Raw genomic sequence first — 10,429 nt, forward strand, 5'->3', positions numbered from 1 at the left:
TAAATAAAATCGTGGCAAAACAATAAATTCGAATTAATCAATAAAATCTGGAAAATCGCCCAGCCCTAACTGCAATAGCTCTGTATTTTGAAAGCTCAATAGAAAATATAAACATCAATTATTAATCATATTTACAGGTTGTGATTCAGTGGAGCCAGCTGGTCTAAATAAACTGTGTACTGAGCCATTTTTCAAGAGCAAGCGTTTTGTGAATCCCGTGTTGAACTCCTCGAGATTAGAGAAGCAGTCGTCTGTAAAATGGCCGGAACACAAAACAGATTTGGGTTGTACTGCTGTGGTACAGTGGAAAAAAATTCATTTTAACCACTGAACTTTACAGCCTCTTCATTCGGAAGTGAAAATAAAACAAATTTACTTGCACAGCATCTTCTCGATATGATGTTTACCACACAAACAAGCTACAGTGTTTGAGGGTGGGGTCAACTTGTTCTCGGCCGGCCAACGTAGAACATAAACGGGCATTATGCAAATGCGTTACCCTGTGACGTGTAGCCATCACAGAAGTGGGATTAGCATTAAAGACGATTCGTTTCGACTGTTCAGAGTCGATTCTTTCTTTTGGGTGACAATTATTTATCGTGTAGTGTTGTCAACAGTACTGATGTCGGTACTGAAATTATAAAAATGTGACAATGCCAGCATTTCCCGCTAACATTTTGAGCGCTGTTGAGCAGATTCTTATTCAGCTCCGATTGGCCATTGTGTTCACGCGCTCAACAGATATGTCTGTGATTGGCTACAATGATCATCGCTTCACGCTCTTCACCAAGCACTTACAAACATACACACTGGAGCGTTTGAAAGCCGCGTCTATCAGCAGATCCCTAATATATCTGCTCATAGATGAATTTGCTGATAGACACGGCTTTCAAACGCCCCCTTATGTATCTGTGTAAGCGCTTGGTGAAGAGCGTGAAGCGATGATCATTGTAGACAATCACAGACATATATGTTGAGCACGAGAACACAATGGCCAATCAGAGCTGTTTGAGAATCCACGCAACAGCGCTCAAAATGCTAGCAGGAAATGCTGGTATCGTCACACTTTTAAAATTTCAGTACCGACTGTTGCCGACATCTGTACTTTTGACAACACTATTATCATGCACTTTCAGCTTTACAATTTTGCAGATCGTTTGCATTCACATACAGCTACATTACACACTGCATGAAAGGCAATATTCGAAATGGCATAATAGGGGCACTTTAACAAAAAAGTGAAATCTAACACCAGAATGTTTCATCTAGCCCGATCATAAAACAGTATACTTAAATTAGTATTGCACTTATGCAATTCACACGCACATGACTGCACCTGGGCTTTCCATCAATATTTAAAGTATCCGACATATGGCGAGAAAAAAAAAAGAAAGAAAGATCAACCACCAAAAGTTCTCTCAAACCATGTGCCTATTCCACAGTCAACAACAGGCTCCTCCAAAGAAACCTGAGGAGGCTTGAGAAGACTGAGGGATTTGTTTGTAATCCTTGGCATTCGGACAGAATGTGAATTTAAATACCACCCAAACAGCTTGGGCTAAGTGCCTGTTGTGACCAGGGCCATGCAGCTTTGATAGTGATTTCAACACCCACATTCAGTTTCAGAGATCTGCCTATTGTTTGCAGTATTTCAAAAGATCTTAGTTGCTAGCTCCCAGGAACATCCCATACTACACATCTGCTCCAAATGTGTCAATTGTGATGAGAGATGCTCAAACAGCATGAGTCTGCGCACATGTGCACGTACACGCCAAATACAGCTTGGTTCAGTGCATTCTGACTTCATATAGCTCACCCAGATCCAAAAACATACTGAAGCCACTCTGTACAACTGAAATGACTACCCTCAGACGCTTCCATTTAGAGAGTTTGGGCATGAAGACTCAAAATTAAACAGCGGGAGAACATTGCGTGTTAGACCATAGATAAAGGAAAATGAGGATTCATACACCAATTAGGAAAACAACAACAAAAAAAAGTTTTCTAAAAGTTCTTGATAATGCACACAACTGTCAAACTGAATGTGTGGAGATGTTTGACAACTATTACAAGCATTTTATTAACTCAAACAAATTAATATAATTTTTGTCATTGTAACCGTAAGTAATTTTATTTTTTTTATTTTAAGTAAATTTCACATGGAAGCAAAATCACTTTACGTAAAATTAAATATGCAAACAAGTACAGACTTTTTTTACTCAATTTTAAATGTCCAGCATAACTGAACATTAACACTAAAAGGGCTCTGCCTTTAAATCAATGCATAAATGAACATTTTCTCTCCTAATTGAGTCATGCAAAGCATGCTGGGAACTAGAAATCCACCCATGCAGTTTCAGTTAATGCAACCAAAATTATTCATGTAGTCCAACCACAAATGAATTAAAAAAACTTTTATTTTACAAAATTAAACAGCGGGAGAACATTGCGTGTTAGACCATAGATAAAGGAAAATGAGGATTCATACACCAATTAGGAAAACAACAACAACAAAGTTTTCTAAAAGTTCTTGATAATGCACACAACGGTCAAACTGAATGTGTGGAGATGTTTGACAACTATTACAAGCATTTTATTAACTCTGATAGGTTCAAATTAATATCATTTTTGTCATTGTAACAGTAAGTAATTGTTTTTTTATTTTATTTTAAGTACATTTCACATGGAAGCAAAATCACTTTACGTAAAATTAAATATGCAAACAAGTACAGACTTTTTTTACTCAATTTTAAATGTCCAGCATAACTGAACATTAACACTAAAAGGGCTCTGCCTTTAAATCAATGCATAAATGAACATTTTCTCTCCTAATTGAGTCATGCAAAGCATGCTGGGAACTAGAAATCCACCCATGCAGTTTCAGTTAATGCAACCAAAATTATTCATGTAGTCCAACCACAAATGAATTAAATAAACATTTATTTTAAATAATTAATTGGACTAATCACGTTGAAATTGATAAAATGTTAAGCAATTGTCACTTTAGCTCATTTTAATTAAGTAAATTGAACAAGCAGCAGAAATATTTCTTTCCAATGTATACCTAATGGTTAGAGAGTCGGACTCGTAACCCAAAGGTTGTGGGTTCGAGTCTCGTACCGGCAGGGATTGTAGGTGGGGGGAGTGAATGTACAGTGCTCTCTTCTTCTCTCCTAATTGAGTCATGCAAAGCATGCTGGGAACTAGAAATCCACCCATGCAGTTTCAGTTAATGCAACCAAAATTATTCATGTAGTCCAACCACAAATGAATTAAAAAAACTTTTATTTTAAATAATTAATTGGACTAATCACGTTAAAATTTATAAAATGTTTAAGCAATTGTCACTTTAGCTCATTTTAATTAAGTAAATTGAACAAGCAGCATAAATATTTATTTCAAATGTATACCTACTGATGTTTATTTCTCAGAAACTACCAAACCACAACCATAAAATCTTAAGTATAAAAAAAAAAACCTATGGTAATTACTTCAACCATGGACTAAATAAGACTATAGAATGCCTAATGTCTATGAAAAAGTGAGGAAGATATGCATACTGCCATGGCAGAGGTGGAGGAAAAAGGCACCTATGTTTGGTGCCTTTTTATCAATTAATTTATCAATTAATATGAACCCATACTTTTACAGAACGTAAGGCAGACTGCAGTAAAGTCATTTGAGAATGTAATAATTTCACTCACTGAATATTGTAGTAAAGCTCAAGTCAGTTGGGTGTATTGTTAAGAGCTAGGGAGTGATGTATGGGTAGGGTATGCGTCTACTGCCAGTTGTGCTTTCAGGGGCGGCTAAGGTATCTGATGCAGCGCTAAAAAACAAACCCTTAAACAATTAATATGAACCCATAATTTTACAGAACGTAAGGCAGACTGCAGTAACGTCATTTGAGAATGTAATAATTTCACTCACTGAATATTGTAGTAAAGCTCAAGTCAGTTGGGTGTATTGTTAAGAAGAGCTAGGGAGTGATGTATGGGTAGGGTATGCGCCCGTGTGTGCGCATCGAGCCCGAGCCGATGATCCCCACCCCCCTCTGCACGAGCTCCAGCAGAGTCAGGTTTCACTCAAGCTCCTCCTCGACTTCCTCTCAACGGCCAAACACTTTAAATGCCTTTGTTTGTTTCTTAAGGAGACTTAAATATGGGTCATATTTAGAGTATTTATTAGCGCATGACTTTACTAATAGCATAAGCATTTAGAACTCAAGGTGATACAGATGGCCTCGCATCTGAGCAGAAAATGTTACCCCAAACTTAATTATCCTCAATTTTAGTTAGTCACAAAAAAAGCTTTGAAAAAAACATCTCTGGTTCAGTAATACGCAAACAGAGCTTAGAAGGTAAACTGAAATACAGCTAGTTTATATTAGTTAACCACAGACTAACTTTCAACCGCACAACCGACTTAAAACACGGGTTTGAGATTGCTGTCAGACTAAACCAACTTTAGTTGAATTTTACAGAGAGTATTCACAGAGGAGGTAATTAATGTAAAAAAAAAAAAATTAGAAGAATAAGTCAGATCCAGTTGAGTTAGGGGAGGATTTTACATGGTCTCTACAAAACACTTTTCCAGCCCTAAACTGCTAACGTAACCAAGCTAGCAGCAAAGACACAAAATGTTTTAACTCGGAGCTTTAAATACACCTTTCCTGATTCATTAAAACGCTTATAGTATTATAGCCGAACAAATCCGCGTTTATATGAGTACATGTAAATGGAATTTGGTATTTGATTTTGCAGTAATATTTCCACTGGCTGATTCGCCTCCTCTTTCCCCACAGCTGCAGAAAGACATTCCCTCCTAACATTCCACACGATAACGAACCACACATTTTGTCGGCGAAAACACTTACCTGTGTCAAACGCTGTATATTCCCTTTTCGCTTCTCAGTACTTAAACACGAATAACGGCGACAATCCGTTGAAAAAATCTGAGAGAACGACCCGCAGCGCGCGGCAGCTCCCGCTGAGAGTGAACGTGTGCGCGAGGACTCCGCGCTCGCGCAGCAGCAGCACACTGGGAAAGATGGCGTCACGCCATATGTGTGCGAGCCATTATAAAAACTCCTACCCACACCATATCCTGCCGCCTTCCGGAAAACTAGATCCCGAGCCGCTGGATCTTTATAGAAATGGAACCAAAAGCGTTTCTGTTCCCAACAGTGACTTACAGATATAAAATTCGGTAGTGTTAAAGATGGCTGCGAGCTGAACAAACGAAATGAGAGATAATTTAGGGAGTATGTAGAAATAAGGATTCGTGCGTAGGAATACAACGAACTGCACGGCTGTGGTGCGGCAAGGAGGCGCACCTATTCATTAAGTTTTATGACTATCGCAATAAAGAGTGTGTGTATAGTATTGGCGAGAAGCAACGCCACAAGACAACCAGACTTAAATCATGAAGAAAAATGGCAATTTCTTTGTGGAAATAAATGTTTGTAAACCTTCCTGTCAGACGGGAGCTAATATGGGCTCAGCGTTTAGGTTTTAGAGGCGGAGGAAGTTAACCCTCTCTCCTGTGTAGAACAATGCAGCGAGGATCGGAAAACTACTGGATCAAACTGCTGAGACATTTTACTTATACATGCTAAATGATGATCTGTTAAATTGTAGACTGTATTTGCCTTCATTTAAAACTAGAAAAGCTCCGAGGACATTATTTCTCGGCTGCAGCGGAGTATTGGGTTCACGAAAGCAAATATTCGACGTATGACGTTTAAACCCCTGAAATGACGATGCATATTTAATAAATGGCCTTTTAACGTGCCTAATTTGCATGTCTCCAAAACACAATTGGTGTTGTGACTGTGTGCCTCCATGGTGAAGCTGTCATGTTCAGACTGGTTCTTACCTCAACTCTTCCCTGAGTTCCCATGGCAAAATAGAGAGAGAGAGAAGGGGCTGTGGTAACATTACAGTGCCAAAACACACTTGAACAATATATTTGGTTTAATATATCATCTTTAATTACAACAATAAAACATTTTGAAGGCATTGGGGTATTTTGCATACCTTATGACAAAATTGGTAATTGATTGACCCTTGTTTGTTTGTGTTCCATCCGCTTCTCAACGTCTTATTAGTAAATGTCACAATTAAAATTCTAACAACTGACAACTATCTTTGCTCTCCTATTGGAGTGCGTGTATGTTTGTGTGAGAGAGAGAGGGTGAAAGAGAGAGAGATATAAGTGGGTTTATTTAGAGAAAGGCAGTATTTTCCCTCGGGAAGCCGGAGGAATTGAAGCTGTGTGCTGAGGGGAGGGCACCTTTCTCTGCACGTGAATGAAAGGGGCTCGCTAAAACCCACTTGTGTGCTGGCATGATTGTTTACCATGACCCCGACTTCTCCAAAGGTCCTGAACTGACATCCTGGCTGTCACAATAATGCTGGGCAGAAGACAGCCAAGGTCCACGGTACCAACATGGAAGAGAACAAAAAAGTCTTTACAATCACTTATGTGACTTAAAAATGTGCTTTTAGGTAAATAAATATAATTTTGGTACTTTAATGACATTATTAACACAACACTGATGGACTCAACACTGGTAACAATGTGTACAACAGCACATAAGATGAGGAAACATCGTGTTGAGACAATAACGTTTTTATTCACTTGTGTTAATTAGGAAACCTGTTCTGAACTTTATATGATTTATCATTAGTGTCACATATACCTGAGCCAAATAATTCCTGTGACTTACAGATCATTTTAATTGGTTGTATGTTTTGATGAATGACGAACTTATCATGTAAGAGCAGGTTTATAGGATTTATCCTTTTATTTTATTGTATAATTGTTCATGGCTACTTTTAATTTAGAATTGTTGAGAATTATGAAACCAAAATACATTTTTGATGTTATTGTTGTAGAAATAATACATTTTGCTAATTGGAAAACTAGGACCAGATTTTCATAAGTCAGGGCTGCAGACACTGGACACAGAGAAAAATCAGTAATTGCAAAAACACAAATTGTTGCAATGACTGAATAAATAGCAAAATAAACTAAAGAAGAAACATGAATTTTAATTGTTTTTGAGGTAGCTTTTTGTTATTATGCTTAATGTTCGGCAACATTTGTTGGTTTGCCCCATTTGGAAGGAACGTTAAACATAAAAAAGACTCTACCAATATCACTCACATACAAACACACACATTTTAAATCACCAGGATTATTCTTAAACTTGTTCTTTCATAAAGTATATTTTGTGGAGGAATTGTCATGAATAAACAGCTCACAAGATTTTCTTTAGAAATATTTATATGCCACAATTTAAAGGAAAGAGTTTTTCAACTAATAAATGTTCTTAGAAAACAAAAGAAAGAAAATCACATTTAATATTAAAAGCAACGTAATATTTAGAAAGTATCTAAAACCATTTATGCAATATTCTTTGTGGTGAAAGGTCAAATAAAAACACTGACCCATCTACTACGCTTGTCAGATCATTTTAATTAAAATACCATATTTGATGCTCAAACAATGAATATAAATTTTAGAATTTGAAAGCATTTACATACATTCTTCCAACAAATTAACAGCAGTCTGTGAAACAGTGAAAAGACAAAAAAAAATTAAATACAAGCTCACTAACACCAGTCTTTTTATTTATTAAAAATGTACAATCTTCATTTCATTTGAATGCAAACATACAAACAAATAGCACCAGCAAATAGCATTAAAGCCTCCCTCGTTCCTGATTAAATTGCAACGCTCTACAACTTTTTCATCTTAATAGGCATTGCTGTTTAACTGTTAAATCACAGAACTCAGAATATCCACCTATAGCCTCAGACATCTCAGTGTATTCTCATGCACATAAACAAATACAAAGCTTCTTTTCAGCGCAAAGACTCAAAATTCTCTTCAAAGGCTCTCCGCTTTGTAAGGTTGCACAGGCAACGATATCTGTGTGCGGACCAGCCCCTTTTGTGTTCTGCTTCATTGTGAGGTTCAAAAACACAGACTAAAGACTTGCTTTTCCACCCCCATTACATTCAGCCCTCCACTTTTATTCCAACTGCTGCTATTGAAATCTCTAATACTGAATAAAGTTCGGGATCCCCAGATCAGTAGTGCATTGTGGTTTTAAAATGGAAAGCTCCTCTTGAACACAGCATTAGAACTTGTAGAATTTTAGCCGGGCACTGAATAAATACCTCTGCATTAAAAAAAAAAAAAAAAAAAAGTTAAAATGTCAGGGAAAAGGAAAGCAAAATGAGTTAAAGAGAGCAAGAGAAGAGGGGTGAAATTTTGTCTTTTCAATATATAAAAGTCGTCATTATTAAAATGATTATTACAGTCCAATTTATTATTATTATTATTATTATAAGAAACAGTTGTCAAATATCAAGGCATCTGATTAATTCTTGATATAGAATAATTCAGTCCTAATTTTGCCTTTGTATTTTACTCTCAGTGTCAACATTTTTTAATTATGAGATTCTAACAATGTTGCTAATTTGGCTGTGGTTAGTAACAGTTGGCTATGGCAAATTAAGCCGTTGTTAATGTAAAATAATAATAATAATAACAACAATAACTTAATACCTCAATTTAAATTCAACATTTGTTCAAATAAATATTTGTTTCTGTGTATTATCACTGTTTAATATTTTAAAAGACTGCAAAGCAACACATGCAGAATTATTTCAAACAATACCGAATTGCTGTAAAATTTCAACTATTTATTAGTCTGCTATTATTAATTTTGTTGATGATAATAATAATAACGATGACGCTGCCAGTTGTTTTTGCTGTTTCTCACCAACATTTATTAGTACTGACTGTTTTCTTTTTCTATTAATCCCCCCTGAAGCAAAAGAAAAACAAATCAAAGAACTGTTAAAAGATGAAGAGTGTTATGACATCAATAAACACCAACTAAAAACCGTATAATACACATCAGAGCGCTGAACACATCTCCATCAATTTTCTCTTTTCTTCCTGCTCTTGCTTATGCCGAGATCAGCCTTTTATCCTTTCTTTGTTTGCAGAAGTTAGAAAGGGGGGGAATACGTCTTTGAAGACATATCAGAATATTAAGAAGTGACTGTGCAGTTTGTTTTAGTCAAATAGAGGATTCAGTCATGATGGTAGAGACTGAGACGTCTATTTCTAATGTCCTGGTGGCCTATTAAGCTTTATTAAGCCTCATGAAATGATACAGAAATGGCTGCTGCTGGTATATTACGATGGCCATGAGTTTAGGGTTGTACTAGACTGTAATATAAAAATGATGCTATGATACAGAAACATAATACTTATGATGAATAATGAATATAATGGTTAAAAAGGCCTTGAATTGCACCATGTTGAATGAAATATGAACGGCAACAAGCTGATCTGAATTCAGTATTTATATAGAATATATTTATACATATATAATGTGTAAAAACAATAGCCGCATAAAGAAAAAGGCAGAGTAATATTTCTACAACATCATGAATTTAGAATTTTAACCAATATTATATTAAAGGTGAATGACACAAGACAGCTTCTATTCATAGATTATTTAAAAGATTTAATTCCATTAAAAAAATTATAATTTCTCTTCTGTTTGTTTAATTTTAATGAACTCTTTTTTTTCTGTTAGTGGTTAAAAACTGGCTATCAGTCACCTTGATTTGAAAACACAATCATCTGCAAGGAAACTTAAACATGCAACACATCAATTCAGAGGAAAACACTGAAAAAAAAAGCTGAATCAAAGCCAGCTTAAAAAACCATAATAGTGCTGAAAAAATGTGTCCTTTGATGGAGGGTGAAAGGAAGAAAGCAAAGAGAGAGAAACAGGTGGAATATAATCTCATCATGCAGCGTCCACGGTACCTATTTACATCGAATGCAGAGAGGGCACGTCTGCCTGCGCATCCCTGCTGCGTGGAGTGAAAAGCAGGAACAAATCAAAGACACAGCTCATCTGTGTTTGTATTTTCACACAATGAAAAACCTACTCTTTGTATAAATCCCCCTCCATCTTTTATTATTGTATAAAATCTACCCCCCACCCCACCCATTCCACAAATCCATCTATCCTGTCTTCCTCAGCAGCATGGATAATTAACATCACTTTCTTATTTTTTTTTTAAATAAAATGATTACTTCTAGAAGGCTTATAATTATGTTCGGATTTTCAAAGTGATGACAGATTTGTGTGATGCCATCTCTGGTTCAGTTTCAGCAGATATCGCCTTATTGTTTAACCTTAAAGACAATCACAGATCCTGCAAAGGTCACATCAAAAACGGTCTTCACGCCACACCTGTCTTCTGATGTCGAGGATGATACCTGTCTATACGTGTCTTTTGCAAAGAACCGTGATACACGGTAGCACAATGACTCCCTGCACACACAGACAGACGTACTTGCATCAGTCAGTCTGACCCCCCACCCCAGC

At 36.4% G+C, this 10,429-nt stretch overlaps 1 protein-coding gene across 2 annotated transcripts in view; it reads right to left on the reverse strand.

The window, feature by feature from the left end:
* LOC107751892 (catenin beta-1-like) overlaps positions 1-5,048 on the reverse strand; it is a 32,507-nt gene extending 27,459 nt beyond the window's left edge. For both annotated transcript variants that reach the window (XM_016567667.1, XM_016567665.1), the window contains exon 1: positions 4,877-5,048. The gene's annotated coding sequence lies outside the window, so the exon portion shown is untranslated. The remainder of the gene's footprint in view (positions 1-4,876) is intronic.
* Positions 5,049-10,429: the final 5,381 nt, after the last annotated feature.

This window comes from Sinocyclocheilus rhinocerous, unplaced genomic scaffold (genome assembly GCF_001515625.1).
Source record: "Sinocyclocheilus rhinocerous isolate Xijiao unplaced genomic scaffold, SAMN03320098_v1.1 scaffold752, whole genome shotgun sequence".
Classification (NCBI taxonomy): domain Eukaryota; kingdom Metazoa; phylum Chordata; class Actinopteri; order Cypriniformes; family Cyprinidae; genus Sinocyclocheilus; species Sinocyclocheilus rhinocerous.